At 33.2% G+C, this 16371-nt stretch overlaps 1 protein-coding gene and 1 long non-coding RNA gene across 2 annotated transcripts in view; one reads left to right on the top strand and one right to left on the bottom strand.

Moving 5' to 3' along the window:
• The window catches only part of DMD (dystrophin), a 2504498-nt gene that overhangs the window by 94301 nt on the left and 2393826 nt on the right, over positions 1-16371 (top strand). The gene's annotated exons all lie outside the window — the stretch shown is intronic.
• Positions 6057-16371, bottom strand: part of LOC138142780 (uncharacterized) — a 113981-nt gene continuing 103666 nt past the window's right edge. The window contains exon 2 of the long non-coding RNA XR_011163539.1: positions 6057-6114. This is a non-coding gene — a long non-coding RNA (uncharacterized lncRNA). The remainder of the gene's footprint in view (positions 6115-16371) is intronic.

Genomic DNA, 16371 nt, shown 5'->3' with positions numbered 1-16371 from the left:
CTCTCTCTCTCTCTCTCTCTCTCTCTCTCTCTCTCTCTCTCTGCCTCTATGATGCTGCTTCCAAAAATTCTTCTGTGTCTCTTTGCTCAGACCTCCTCTCTAAATCCACAGCACCAGCTCCTCCTAGTTCAGCCCTCTCTTTTCATGTCAACAAGCCCATCCCACAAGTGGGATTCACAAACTCTGGGTTTTAACACAACCCGAAAACCAAGCCAACATAAGGAGATCTTTAAATTTCATTACTATTACAATCTTGAACAAAGTTATGGAAACTAAAAGGTTAGAGATGAGAAAGGAGAATATTCCAGGCATGAAGGCACAAGCAATTAAATTGATGAATTCAGAGACAGTGTTTCATGTGAAGAATAGCAAGAAAACCAGTGTTATTGGATTGCTGAGAAAGGTAGGAAGGGGACTGGGTTAAAAAGTCAATCAGAATACAGTAACAGCAAAATTGTTTAATGATCAACTGTGACAGACTTAGCTCTTCTCAGCAATATAATGATCCAAAACAATTCCCAAAGACTCATGACAGAAAATGTTATCCACATCCAGAGAAAGAACTATGGAGTTTGAATGTGGATAGATGCATACTGTGTTCACTTTTTTCATCTTTTTCCCCCTTGTTTTCTTTCTTCTTTCACAAAATGACTAATTTGGAAATTTGATTAACATTATTGCACATGTATATCCCCTATCAGATTTCTTTCTGTCTTGGGGAGGGGAAAAGGAGAAAGAGAGGGAGAAAAATTTGAGCTCAAAATCTTTTAAAAAAGGAATGGTAGAAACTATCGTCACATGGAATTGGAAAAAATAAAATATTATTTGCCAAAAAGGCAAGCAGAAGATTGTATATTTAATCCTCTATGTGATAGTGTGTCACTGAAGTTCATTGAATAGGGGTCAGAAGTGAGCTTTTGGAATACTACTTTGATTGGTGTTAGTGTTAGATGAGATAAGAGGGCATATGGAGAGATGTTCCACAAGACTATATGTAGGAGATGAGACAGAATGAAGAGTAGAGAATGATATTTATATTATCAACCTGGGTGGTTGGGAGGATGGTGGAGCCCTAGAATATAATAGGGAAGTTAGAATAGGTGAAAATTTGGGGTGAAACATAATGAATTAAGAATTAGATATGTCAAATTTAAGATTTATTCTGAGATATCCAGTTCAAGATGTCCAATAGACAGTGGAAGATGCAAGACTAGAGCTCAGGAGTGATGTTAGGGACAGGTAAATAGATATTGGAATCACCTGCATAGAAATGACATTAGAATCCATGGGAACTGATGAAATCACCAAATGAAATTATATAGAGGAAGATGAGAACAGGTCCTAAAACAGACCCCTTGAAGACATTCACAATTACTAGAAGAGACCTGAGATTTTCCAGAAAAGGAGACAGAGCAATACTTAGATAAGTAGGAGGAGAGTTCCACATCACAATAGCCTGGAGATAAGAGATTATCAAGGAAAGGGTGACTGGTAGTTTAAGTAGGAGGAGAGTTCCATATCACAACAGCCTAGAGATAAGACATTATCAAGGAAAAGGTGATTGGTAGTTTCAAAAGTTTCAGAGACTTCAAGAAGAATGATGATTGAGAAAAGGCCATTCGATTTGGCAATTAGTAAATCATATGCTTTTCTTTAAAAATGTGAAATGATCAACTTAAATACTTTCTCCCAGCTTCATATATTGTGGTCCCTTAATTTCTGAACAGGTAGGTCTTCATATATTGCTGTGACCAAAAAGATTGTCTCATATCCAATGCTGTGTTGAAAAGATACCCGATCTAGCTAAGGCTGATTTCATAGTTTAGATGCACAGTTCATTTACAAGCTCTTATTCAAAGCCTTTCTAATTCTATAGGACCTGTCACTAAAAGTTATGTTCTGCTAGGATATTACGGCAGACTGCATTGTAATGCCTCCCCCTATGAGGAGACATAAGAATAGCACTTTATGCAAAGCTTTCACCCACCCCCAACCTCAGTGTATGCTGTTAATTAGCCATCTTGAAAACAATATTGAAGCATTTTCACCATTCATGTTATATATGAAATGTGCTATCTTGTGGTTATCAGTAGGTTTTTTCATAAAATTTTATTGCTTCTTTTAGAAAAAAAGTTAGTGTAACATATAATAAAGTATTATATCTATTTTGATATATTTGAAATATGTTGTGGTAAAACATTAGCTTATTTTCCCCTCAAAATTGCATTCCTGTAGAGAAATTGGAAATATAGCACTCTAACCACTGCAGAAAATAGTTGTTTTTTTATTAATTTTTATGAATACCTCTTCATTTGAAAAGGAAGGTTTTTTTTTTTCACCAAAATTGTTATTTTCTCATAGTCTGGATTTTTCTACCTATTGATATAGTTCTTAGGAGAAAATTAAATGAATCTTCTTTTAAAAACCACAAGATTCAATTTGCTCCATGATATACTTAAGGAATGCAATTAACCTTTCATTATTTTATATGGTATGGATTCAATTCCACAAATGGTTCTTTAATGTAAAAGATTTCTATTTCTCACCATGTATTTCCATTTCTGACTGCTAAAAGCAACATTTAAAAATTAATTATAGGGATTTAAATGGAAAGTTATACATAGGGTGTGTAATGGTACCAGAAATGGGAAGCTTGGGTTAAACTGAGAAAATGGTGATTACCTGAGGTTTCCCTACATAAGTTAATTGTAAGTCAGAATTTAAACTATAAAACCAGTTAATTCAAAGACAAAGGGTTTATTAAAAGTGTAATTTTTTTTTTGCCAAATGAAACAATGGCATTAAGTGGAAACTAATTTATTCTATTGCTGATCTTAAGTCTATCATTGTTGCCTCTTCTAATTAACCTCATCCACTGTTGCATCTCTTTTAGTAAATATACTCTATATTTATTGTTGAATTTTTAAACCCTTACCCCTTTCCTCAGTGAACCCAGATTAACCTATTGATTTCTGAATGGATACAGAGTACAAAGTCTCAGGCTATGAGAAAAGCCTTGCATTTAAACTATTGTGTTATAATTTACCAAATATCACATTGATGGAAAAAAAAAACATTCATACAAAATGCATCATTTTTTAGTATTGTTCTACATAGTTATGGTACCATTTCTTTTTTTAAAACCGGCATTGTTTTCTGCCCTTTAAGCCACTAAGCTATTGTTATAAACATAAACATAATCTTGACTTGACCTACAAAAGTCTGTTTACCTTTAAAATATGTAAATAAAATGCCTTATAGTCATATTTTACTTGTCAAAAAAATCAAATTTCTAATTTATAAAGGAAGACAGTTTAAAAAAGAGGATTCAAATATGTAGCCATTAACTTTCCAAGAATCTTTCCATGAGCTCATTTATTAAGTAATGAGAGTCATACTTGTAGGCATTCAAAACTTCAAATGAATTTCTATAGCAGCGGTGTGAAGTAAATAGAAAAGGGTCCACTAATGTCTACATAAGGGTCTCTACAGGAATATAGTGACTTTAAAATATGTTACTATTTTATTGTATTTTTATTTCTTTTATTAACTACTTCCTTCTTACTATTTTTGTAATGTGGTTTCAGCTGCACTCAAGGCTAAATGCATATTTGATACCTCTATTCTAGACATTACATTTATAACTATGGTTTCACCTACTAAGGGAAACTCTTCTGATAGTTTCATGTAATTTCATATTTTCATGTAGGCAATCCTGATTCCCTTCTGTGATGTAAATTGTATTTGGTAAGTTGACCATTGTCTTTAACTCCAGTTACCATGCCCCAACACTTCAGTTAAAGAAAAATGTCTATTTATATCAGTGTTAAGATATATACTGTATATATTGCAGCTTTCTTTGAACCTACTGTTTTGGAATAATTATTTCTTTAAATAAAATATAATCAACTCATATAGCTTGAAGATTTAAAATATTAACAGCCTTTAATAAGTCCAATTAATATAAAGTGCACAGACTTATATATGAATAAAATCACCTATCATAATACATATGGATGGTTTTTAAATCAACTTTACTGCAGACAAAAACATTTGTTCATTCAGTGGATCTTAATTGATTCAAGATTTTTCACCTTTCTCCATATCATAAGCAGAAATTCACTTTGGAAGTCATCTATGTCCAACCCCCACATTTTCTAGATCATAAAATTGATTCCCATGTGATGTGAAATGACTTACTCAGAGCCACACAAGTAATGAAACAATATATAGAGCTCTGAACTTGGAATCAGGAAGTAGTAAATTTAATTTCAGCCTCAGGTAATGTCTAACTATGAGACCATAAGCAAATCACTTAACCTCTCTGTATCTCAGTTTCCTTATCTGTAAAATGGATGTATTTTTATAGTACCTAGCCCAGACCAAAGGTTGTGAGAATAAGCTAATAAAATATTTATAAAATACTTTGCAAATCTTAAAGTGCTTTATGAATGCTGGTTATTATTGTTTTACTCAGTTCCTCTGACTTCATGTCTATTGGTTTCCACTACATCATGCTCAATGCATTAGAATCTTCATTAAAAATGCATATAACACTGTAGCACCTCAAGTATCTGCCCAGGTGCTAGGAATAGACATATAAAAGAGACATGGTCCCAGACATCAAGGAACTTCTGTCAAAGTGATTTTTCAAAAGCACAGGTCTAACCATGACATTTCCTTACTTAATAATTTCTAGTAGCTCCTCTTATCTCTAGAAACATAAGTTCTCTTATGTGGCATTTAAAGCCCTTCTCAACCTGGTTCCAACTTATATTTCCAGTCTTATATTATTCCCCTTTACCTACTCTACAACCTTCAAACTTTCTTATTATTCTTATAATTACTCATATATCATGCTTTGCCCAAACTATGTGCGGTCATTACTCTCACACCTCTTCTTACAATCACTGGTTTGAATCAAGACAAAACTCAACTACCTTCTATGTGAAGCCTTCTCTGATGTTTCCAGTTGCTAGTATTCCACCCCCAGCCATACCTTTGTATCTTTTTTGTGTATACATGTTATTTCCCACCTTCCAAAACAAAACAAAAAAAAAGCTCTTTGGCTGAAGAGAAAAAAAAAAAAAACGTGCCTACTAAGTAGGCACTTAAAAATGCTTAATTGATATCCAGTGATCTCTACATATCCATGAACATAAGTCTCCAATAATAATGTGCTGCAGCCTATTCATCCTCATTATGTTTCTCTCTGTTGCCTTTCGATTACTGTCAATTTTTATTGATTGAGATTGTTTAGTTATTCATAACAATATAATATATAGCATGATATATCTTGAAAATTACTCCTTGAGAGATTATGTAATTTTTTTTTTCATCCAGGAAGAAATTCTTCTACATGTCTGGTTCATCTTGTTAATAGTACATCCCATACTGAAACATAAGAATCAAGTATAGTTGTTCTGTTATTATCAGTGATGAACATATATCACTATAGAAAACTCTGACCACAGTATTCTGTTTTGTGTCCATGTGTTGTCTTTCCAGTTATATCTATAAATTTAGTTAGAATGATTTAGCTTAGTTGAGTTTCAATACATTATTTTTTGTTATTTCATATTTGCCTTCAGTGCTTTACACAATTTATATGACATTTCTGCTAGAAATCATCCATGATTCACTTATGTAATAAGGTTTTTTTACACTTAATTATTTTTTCTTCCCAATATCCTCCACATAGCAACATTTTCTCCACAATAGCAATATTCTCCACATAGTAAAGAAAACACACATATGCTGGTTGCTATGATTTCTGGACTCTTTTGATCCCCTTGTTGTAGATTTGCTTTGTGTTTTTCACACTTTTCTTTGAAATGATGATTATCAGATTCAGCATTTTAATCTTTATTGATTTCCCATTTTTCAGGATCAACATTTTTAATAGGTCAGATTAAAGCTGATGTAGATGCTTACATTTTCTTATTTTCAGGTTTATACTTTCTTCATACAATTTATACAATGCCAATGATTTTGATTTTTGCATAAATAAGTCTTCATTCACACAAAAATGATCTCCATTCTCACACAAATGACTGTTGTTGGTCTTTTTTTTTTTTTTTTTTTTTTTTTTTTTTTTTTTTTTTTTTTTTTTTGCTTTTTGGAGGGGGGAAGGTAGGGCAGTTGGGGATAAGTGACTGCCCAAGGTCACACAGCTAGTTTTTGTGTTAAGTGTCTGAGGACACATTTGAACTCAGGTCCTCCTGACTGCAGGGCCAGTGCTCTATTCACTGTTCCACCTAGCCACCCCCCAAATGACTGTTTTTTAAGTGACTTTCATATCAATGAGCCACTTTTGTCTATTAAAATATGTTCAGTATCATTTTTGTGATGTTATTTTGGGGTTACTTGTGAACCTTTCTATTATCTTCTCTAATATTCTTAAATTATAGGTTTATGGCTTCCAAGTAGTATAGAAGACTTTGCTTTATTTCATTCCTTACTCTTGACCCTTATTTCCAAAATATTTTTTAAACATGTAATCCTGTACTCATTTCTATTTTGACCTTACTGAACTTCAAAGTATATATCAGGTTTTTACCAGACTTTATCAATGTTTTTATCTTCCACTACAGGTACTTATCCTTACAAAGTACAATTATCTTTACCATGGTCCTTTTTTTCTTATTCTAATCATAAGAGCTACAAGGCAAGAAGGTGGTGGTCATAGTAAGTTTCTTACTGCCCTGAGAAGCACAGTGAAACTATCTGCTTTATTTACATCTCCAAGATATTCTATTTTAATTTTATCAATTGGTGTATTCGAAGAATCAGTGTCTTTATTCAGTTTATTCTTGGGGCAGCTAGGTGGCTCAGTGAAGGGAGCGAGCAGTGGCCCTCAAGTCTGGCGGACCTGGGTTCAAATTAGGCCTCAAACACTTAACATTTATTAGCTGTGTGACCTTCAGCAAATCACTTAACACCAATTGCCCTGCTTTTCCCCTCTAAAAAGACCAAAAAGAAAGAAAAGAAAAGTTGACTTATTCTTAAGATTGGAAACAATTTAAATTTCCACTATTGTAATGAAGTGAATGTACAATTATATGGGCTTAAAAATGCATTATGATTTCTGTTATATATGTTTATACCTCTTTTTACTGAAGATGCATACAACTAAATCAAATTTTCTTCATATGCTCTGTATTCTACAAACCAACAGTAAAATGGGAGAAAAATAATTCAAAAATGAGTCATTTTAATGCATTTGATACATGAGAACTGTTTAAGGATTAGACAACAATGATATTGACAGCAATGAAGATGGTGATGATGATGATGATTTAGCTATATTTAGCTAATTTTTCCTTTCTGATTAATCTTTGAAAGAATGTTTACTTCTCACTTTTAAATGCCTCTTCTAGAATCATAGATATTTTCGTGCATTTATCTATCACAAATGTTGGGTGGGAGGGAGTAAGGAATTGTGTATTATGTTTTAAATGTACCATCTTCTGGTTACAATATTTTTTTCTTCTAGAAAACCTGAAAATCAGAGTGCCATTTCAGTTTTGCAGCTGTTTCCTTGATGTAGAAGCTGCGATTGTATCTTTCTGAATTGGCTTTTACATAGACAAGTGAATTTGGTCCAGTATTTTAATGTTCCTAGTTTCAGCATAGCATATATTTCTAACTAGCCAGATGCTTTCTTGTCTTTATAATATATTCAACTATTTTAAAATATGGTCTTGAGGAGATTCCTGGAAATGTTGGGAGTAGGGAGACCTCATATGAAATATGAAAAATGAAGAAAATTGCCAAATACATATTTGTTTTCATTTATAAAAAATATGTCTAAAAGGAAGCTGCCTTGTCACCTACCACTTTAAATCATAGATCTAATATTTGCATAAAATATTGCTGCAAATGTAGGCTTTTTGTTCACAGTGAACATTCCCTTTGGACTTCTGTCAGTACTTGAGTCTAATAATAAATGACTAATAAGCTGCCTACATTAAGAGAATCCTATAAGATGAGGGGAACTGTTAAATGTCAGCTCAGTATTTAACCAGACAACATATTTTATTTGTTTGACCAGAAGATGGCACTGTGGAGCACACTTTCAATGAGGAAGACATTCCTGCTTCCTTCTGTGAAGGGGCAAATACTATGAATTTGGGCATTACCTTCCCTCAGGTCATACTTCTTCTCCCCACACCTTATGACTCTCTTCCTTTTTTTATAGAGGAGGAACAGGGGTAGGGAGATAAATGAGCCAAAGATAAACAACTTAAAATGATCCATCATTGTTGGGGATCATCAGCTTCTTCTAGTTTTCCTGTCATAGCCACCTGTTACTATTTCATATCCTGGCATAATCTAGCCCAGCTTAAACCACAGATCTCATCTCTCCTTAGACTAGGGAAAGGTACTCTTTTCAACACTAAACTCCAAAGTCCAAGATCCTTAATTATCCCATGAAAGCTTCATTTTCTCCCACTTAAGAATTGATGTAAGTAGTATTGAATTACAGGTATACTGGGGGGAAAATGACTGTCATATTTGCCATTTTATTGACATTTTGTAACTTATTCCAAAAGCAGGGTCCTTTTGTTGTGGTGATGGTGGTTGTTGTGGTTGTTCAGTTGTGTTCCCTTGTCCCTGACTTCCCATTTGGGGTTTTCTTGGCAGAAGTACTAGAATGTTTTACCATTTCTCTGACTCATTTTACAGAAGAAACTGAAAGAAAAAAGGCTTAAGTCACTTGGCTAGAGTCACAGAACTAATAAATATCTGAGGCCAGATTTGAACTCAAGATGACTTCAGCCCTAGCACTCTTTATACTGTGCCATCTAATTTGCTTATTGACGCTAATTTCTGTTCTAGATACCAAAGACACAAATATATGCCCTTAAATTCATTCCTTCTTAGAGAACCAAAAGAATAACTATCCCTAATTGTCTAATTACAAATTCTTGAACATTACAGATAAAAAGAATAAAATTTCTCCTGAATGAATAATAGGTAGCTCTCCTCTTCCCCTAACCACTACCACCACCACCCTAAGAGAAGCATTATGGAATAGTTCATTAAAAGTTGGCCTTGGAGTTAAGACATCTTGAATTTAAGCACTGCCTCTAATATATTATGCCTGAGTGGGTCTTGGCAAGTCTCTTAAAACTTTCAGTGCTGTAAGCAATTCTGTAAGACTATAAGGTACAGGGTATAGTAATTACATCCGTATAGACTATTTCCTCACCCTGACTTCCTCATTTTGATTAATTTTTCAAAGATCAGTTGACTATACTGACTGATTGCGAAGCAGAGAGAAACCTGTACAAATCTGTCCTGAAAGTAAAGTCAAACTAGGTTTTCCCTTCCACATTAATGTTTCATGTGACCTATAGATAATTTTTAAAATTATACAATTTATAACATTTGGGCTAAATAATAACAATAAGAAAATCTGTATTTGTGAAATATATTAGCATGATCTACATGGGATGGGTGCTATCTAATTTCCTCAGTATTCCAATTCAAATGGTAATATTTTTGTTACCCAAAAGAAAACATGAGAAGAAACATCATATTTTTCAAAATAGATAGAAAAATTGCTTATTAAATATAATTAATTAGAACCATACATTCATAGTTTGAATGAAGGCTCAGTAATTTAGGGGTTTCTATATGTTTGTGTCAAAGATCAACCAGCTGATCTTTGAAAAATGAGGAAAAATGAGTCAAAATGAGTAAGTCATGGTGAGGAGATAGTCTATACTGCTGTAACTACTATACCCTCTCCCTTATAGTCTTACAGAATTGCTTACAGCACTGAAAGATACAAAGACACAGATATAAAAGTTTAGAGAATGTCTTCCTTCAGTAATGATGATGATAATATTGGTTATGATGTTAGATGGCATTTATGTAGTACTTAGAATGTTTAAAAAGAGCTTAGGAAGCTTCTGTATATTTTTAATACAATAGTTCTATGAAATAGGTATTTCAAGTATTATAATCCCCATTTTACAAAGGTGGGAGTTCATTTTAAATGACTTCCTAGTCAAGGTAACAAAGTAAAATGTCAGAGATCAAATTTAAACTCATTACATCCTAACTAGTCCAACACTGTTTCCACTGCATTTCCAGTGCACTGTACTGCACATTGTCTACCCAACTCTATTTTCTCAACATATTTGCAAAATCCCTTTAACTTATGAGATTGTGAGTTAATGGTATTTAGAAAGCAATTTTCCATGTTCTGAAAAAAAAAAAAGATATGTCTTCCCACAAGTTTTCTTTTGGCCCATAGAAATATTCATTTTTGAATTAGAAGACTGAATAGATTAGACAGCACTAAGTCTATGTAGATCATCCCTATATGTCAGCGGCACTATACCAATAATTACTGGATCTCATACACTTGTATATGGCTTTGGGGAAATTCCCAACTTCACTGTGTTTTCCAGTGTGACAGCTATAGTATGTTACCAATCACAGAATCAAAAAAGGCTGGTGGGGATCCTATTAGTAATTCTGTCATGGGACACTTTTCAGTTTAGGAGAGTAGATTTTCATTTGACTGGTAGACTGTATTAAAAAGAATTCAAGAAATATGAATCCCTTTAGATAACTATTATATTGAGTTTAAAACACTTCTGCAGGCTAATTGTATGCACCATGCTGTGATTTGTTAAGAATATTTTGTAAAGTAATTGTGCATTCACTTTTACAATACTTCTACAATATGGAGAATGTAATAATTATATCTGTAGAGAAAAAGGGGAAGCAACTGTGTCCATGAAAGTACATTCTAAAGTGGTAAGAATATATTAAAAAGTTAAATATACAAAAGGGCCACTATATGTGTTTGGTTTAGGATTGATTGTAAATGGAAACATTATTATGTACATTGTGGAATTCATGAAGATATTTCATCACAAATACAAGGCATCATTTAAATAAAATTGTATCATGTTTGTGTCATTGCTTTAAAAAAAATACTCTTGTTTAAGCCCAAATGTTATAAAATCAAGGCTAATTGTTAATTATAAATTAATTTTAACAAAGAATTTTAACATCATAAAAAGCAAGAGTTAGAGAAAATTTAAAATTAAACAATTCAAAGTAATTCTTGAAAACATAAAAATGCTATTAAAAAAATGATTGAACAGCCACTTGAGCACTGTTTTATTGACAAAAGTATAAAGAGTTCCTGCCCTTAAAATGGGTAAATCTATTTAGCAATTAATGTACAGAAATTTTTTTTCAGAATTTTGTCATTTAATATTTTCAGTTCAGACACACAATTTAGTGTGGCCTCACAGGGAAACAGGTTTTTTTTTTTTTCCTACTCAGACTTGAATCACTGAGAGCTTTATTAAAAATTTGCAATATAATTCCCTGGATTTTTCATTGATTATTTCTCCAGGGAGCAAAAATTATAGAAGTTTGGAGCTGGAAGAGATTTTAGAGCTCATCTCTTCATTCTCCAAAAACATTTTACATATGAAGAAAATGAGAGGCAGAGAAACAAAGTGAAATAGCTGAGCTCACACAGATACTGGCAGAGATTGGAAACCTGAACTTCTCATTCAATTCCCGTCTACTGCCCTACTCAATGTCCTTACATCCCTTCACAAACAAAAACAAAACAAAAAATGTAAAGGAAAAACAAAACAGAAAACTTTTTGGTGCTTTTGCTGAACAGGATATTCCAAAAGCCTTAATGGTGTTTGAAGCTGTTAAAGATTAAAACAAAACCAAGACGCTCAGAAGCTCCTGTGTATTTGTGGGGTTTTACCCTCTTTTCTTGGTGAAATGTTTTCTCCTGAAACAATTTCTTTGACTGACTTACAATATTCAATACAACAATTTTAGTCACCCAGTATGAGTGTGTGTGATCAGTCCTGGTCCTGAATAACTATAGATGCCAGATTAGTCAGTTTTTTTCTTTTTAAATGCTAAAGTATGTACACAATGGCTTTCTAGGAAGCTTTCAGAAAAGTGAAAAGAAACCAAGAAATGAAGAAAGGTTCTCCATGCACAAAATAACTTCAGTGAGTTACTGAAGTTGATACTTTACCAAAAAATAAACAAGAGGAGAAAAGAATATATTCTTTACTTCAAAGCATAGGTATTTGTCATTCTATTTGCATTGAAGTGTATTGGTTTAGAAAAGAATTTTCATGCAAGGGTTGAGAGGGAATTGAAAGTTATGTTGGAGTAACTACCTAAAGAAGATATAGTACATGATTTAAAAATTACTCATATTTTGTGGGAAGGTCACACAGGTACTTTTTTCACCACTACTATTCAAATTTTACACCGGAATAAATTAAATTTAAATCATAAAAACCGATTCAGAAATCATATATTCTAAGGAAAATGTTGAAATATCTGTAAAAAAAATGCCCTCTTGAGTATAGTTGTTTAGTAGGTTTAGTTTACATCCCAAAATTTAAGTACTTAGGGGAATTCTCTTTAATTCTCTTGAAAACTCAGTATTAAAAGATCTCATTCATATATTAAGTTTAAGACAAGTAATATGATGTATAGACAGCATAGGACAGAAAGAATATTAAAAGCTAGTTGAATGTATAAGTTAAAGTATTGAAATATTATCAGCAAGAAATGGAATCTCACCATCAAAAATGTCATTTTTTATGACTGGAAATGCATGTGTTACTAGTTTTATTAATAACATGTTAAATAGTGGCCAGATTAGAATCATCACTTTTAATTTTAGGTTTGCAAGTTAAATATTAAGAAATTGCTTATTTGGGGGTGGCTAGGCGTCACAGTGAATAGAGCACTGGTCCTGGAATTAGGAGGACCTGAGTTCAAATCCAGCCTCAGACACTTAACACAAAAACTATCCATGTGACCTTGGACTTAACCCCAACTGCCCTCCAAAAAGTTAAAAATATATAAATAAATAAATGCTTGTTTATCCATTAGGTGCTTCTCACAGCAGTATAGTTATCCTACTACCAGGTCCTAGTTAGTATAGGTGATAGAGGAAGCATGTGGTTCCTTGTGTTTGTAACCTACCTAATCAAACTCATGCTTTAATCTGAGGTTACCATGATGATTCCCTATTAAAGTTAGTCAGGTTAATAGATGTTGGACTCCTAACTTTGTATAACAGACAGATCATTCAGTCTATATAAGGACCAGATTTTAAATTCCCTGTCCAAAATGTCCATGGTTTTTAATATATGAAATGAATGCCTATTTCAGAAATTTTCCTGTATGTTCTCTGGCCTCCTCTTCAATGGAGAATAGATCACTTGTTGCCCCCAATGTCTGAATAGTTCTCCCTATTATTTACCAACCAAATGATCAAGTGCTTTTAACTGATTCTTCATTAACAGTCTTGACTTGCTACTTTCACCAATAAACACCTCAGATCCTTAGCTCATATGTAAAAATGTTTGTTAATTTGTCACCTAATTTCTAAATTCATGTTAATACAACAGTGACAAGCAGCAAAGTAGAGTGAAAAGAGCTGTTTCTGAAGCTGAAAAGACCTGGATTTAAATCCCATGTCTGAGACATACCTGCTGTTAACCTGGAAAAATACCTAAACTCTCAGAATTTTAAGCAAGTCTTGAAGACTAGAAATTGTAAAGAAGGTATTGGCAGAAGTTTCCTTACTTGGGAGTTCTCCATACCAATGAAATCACTAGTTCAGTTGTTTGCCTTATCTTGATCCAATAACATCATAGAGTAAGAGGGAAGGAGGGAAGGATGGAAAGAGACAGACATATAGAGACAGAGAGACAGAGAGAAAAAAAGAGACAGAAAGGGATGGAGACAGAGAAACAGCAACAGAGAGACAAAGACAGAGGTACAGAGATCAAGAGACAGAGGTAGACACACAGACAAAGAGATGGATGGGGTGGGGCAAGGGGAGGGAGGTTAATATTAGTTAAAATAGCACTATGCAGTGACAAAGTCCTGAGAAAGAAGGAAGACCTGGAACTGATAGAATAATCATAGACTCCTTTCTCAATTGCCTATTCATCTCCCTGTGCATTATTAGAGTGAAATTTCTATGAGAGCTGGGATTGTTCCTTTTTTTATCTTTCAGTCCCCAAGCATTGAGTCAATTACTGGCACATAGTAGTTGTATAATAAATGATTTGTGACTGATGGATCATTACAATCAATCTTTCCATAGCAACTGTCATCAATTTAATATAAGATAATTGAGATTGTGTTCCAAGATTTTGTTTTAATGTCACATCTCTAAGAGAAAAAAAAATATTCTGGGAAAGGGGAGGAGGGTTGGAAGGTCTGCTGAATTCTCCTCTACCAAATCACCTTTTCAATACTCCCAAATAACAAACTCCCTCTACTTAGTACTTATATTAGCAACCACTGCGCAACTTACACCCTTAGTTGCTAGTTCTTAGCAATGGTGTCAAGCTCAGATAGGCAGAGATCTAGAAACATACATTAGGATCCCTGCACCTGGGGATTGTCTTAGAAAACCACGTATTTGCATTATCTTTATTCTGTTGTATTTTTATTCACTTTATCAGGTATTTCCCAATTACATTTTAATGTTATTTCGGCAGCACTATAAGGTGTTGCCTGAAGCTGTGCATTCGATGCTTCTGGTACACTGGGGAGTTATGGTGACTTGACCTGCATCTCACAACCAGCCTGTGCTATAGATAGAACTTGAGTTTTCCTGACTCTGGTTACTTCTCTATCTATTATAATACCACATTGCCTCTATAGATGATATATTTATAACTAACAATGGAATATTATGACTTTACTATATAATAGGCATATATATATGTGTGTGTGTATATATATATATATATGTGTGTATATATATACTTTGTATCTCATTTTAAACAGGCACATTCAATAGTTAATAGAAAAAGCAAGGTGCCAAATATTTGAATGGGTTAAAAAATTCAATCTCTCAGAAAGTTTAACTGAATTGGGTTATTTAGCTTGGGGGAAAGAGAAAGTCTAAAAAGTGAGTTATAATCAGTCTTCAAATACATGCAAAATTGCTATTAGGAGGATTCAGTGTGACTGTTTTCAATCTTTACCATAGATGAATTAAAAGAAAATAGTGTCAAATTGTAACAGAAGAGATTCAGGCTCAGAAAGGACATCTCAAATAGAATGAATTACTGAGAAAAGTTATAGAATCTTCTTCCCTGGAGAGATTTCATAATAATATGGCTGCTTATTCATCAGGGTTAGTTAAGGTGTGATCATGACTTGACTAAAAGCCTTCTCAAAATCTATTTCAAGTTCATAATTCCATAATTCCCATTATGTTCACAAGCTACACTGGGTCACATCAGTTTCCAATAACTATATTTTCTCTAAATCTACTTAAAAGAAACAACATAAGGTTAAAAATAATTGAACTGGGAAACTGTGCTTAACAGGCTAGTTGATAGTTCCCTAAATTGATTGATGCTGCTTATTTATTCTATTTTCAAAATCATATATTTTAAATAATATTGGTACCACTTTCAATTGCATAAAGAAACAAATACCTTATCTGGATTATTCCTCATTGGTAGTGCTTTCTGAACACTTTACAGCTACAAGGAAAACTAGAACTGATAAAATGTGCCTTTAAACTCACATGACTCATAATTTTCTGCTTTCCTTTCTGATATTATTAGGTAACAAGTTCAGTTGGCCCTAGTATATCTGAAGGAGTTGTTATGTTTTTACTGTCAGTGTACCATCATGAGATAAGAATTAGGAGAACTGAAGTGGAGAGGAAAAACTAAAAATTCCCTAAGACATTCACTTCTTTTAAACAATCATTTTTTTTTCAAAATGTCCAAATTATCTAGGCATAATTTTTTCTTTCTACCTGCTTCATAGCCTTAGCTAAAATGTAAAATACATCATGTTTGTAATAGCAGCACCTCTAGGAAGGTCATTTTCTGATGCCTGATCATGTTATGGACATAACCTAATAAACCTTGGCTATGCCAGCAATCTATAAGTTCTGTCATATTCTAACTTGAAAAGGCTTCAAGTATGGTCCTAGTTGCAGACTAATATCCAGTATCTGAAGACCAGAAAAGCAATGTTTGGAGGTTATCATCAGTAAGTTGATGCTTAATCATGAAATATCTCACCATACCAATTTTTAAACAAATAAAAATCATAAATTATTCTGATTCCTTTGGGACATCCTCTGATTCTACAGGAATAGCGATGGAGTGATGGGAAAGAAAGGTCAAAATATTCTTAAGAAATACATAATTTTTAGATCACAAATATGTAGTACTTTAGAGTACTATTGGTACTTTAAATATGAGATACTTATCCAAAAATCGGTGAACGGACCTACTACTGTTAGAGAAATTTTACACACACACACACACACACACACACACACACACACACACACACACA

This window comes from Petaurus breviceps, unplaced genomic scaffold, assembly GCF_028583685.1.
Source record: "Petaurus breviceps papuanus isolate PSGF00001 unplaced genomic scaffold, PetGlider_PUasm1.0 90603, whole genome shotgun sequence".
NCBI classification, from domain to species: domain Eukaryota; kingdom Metazoa; phylum Chordata; class Mammalia; order Diprotodontia; family Petauridae; genus Petaurus; species Petaurus breviceps.
This window is presented reverse-complemented; position numbering and strand designations above follow the sequence as displayed.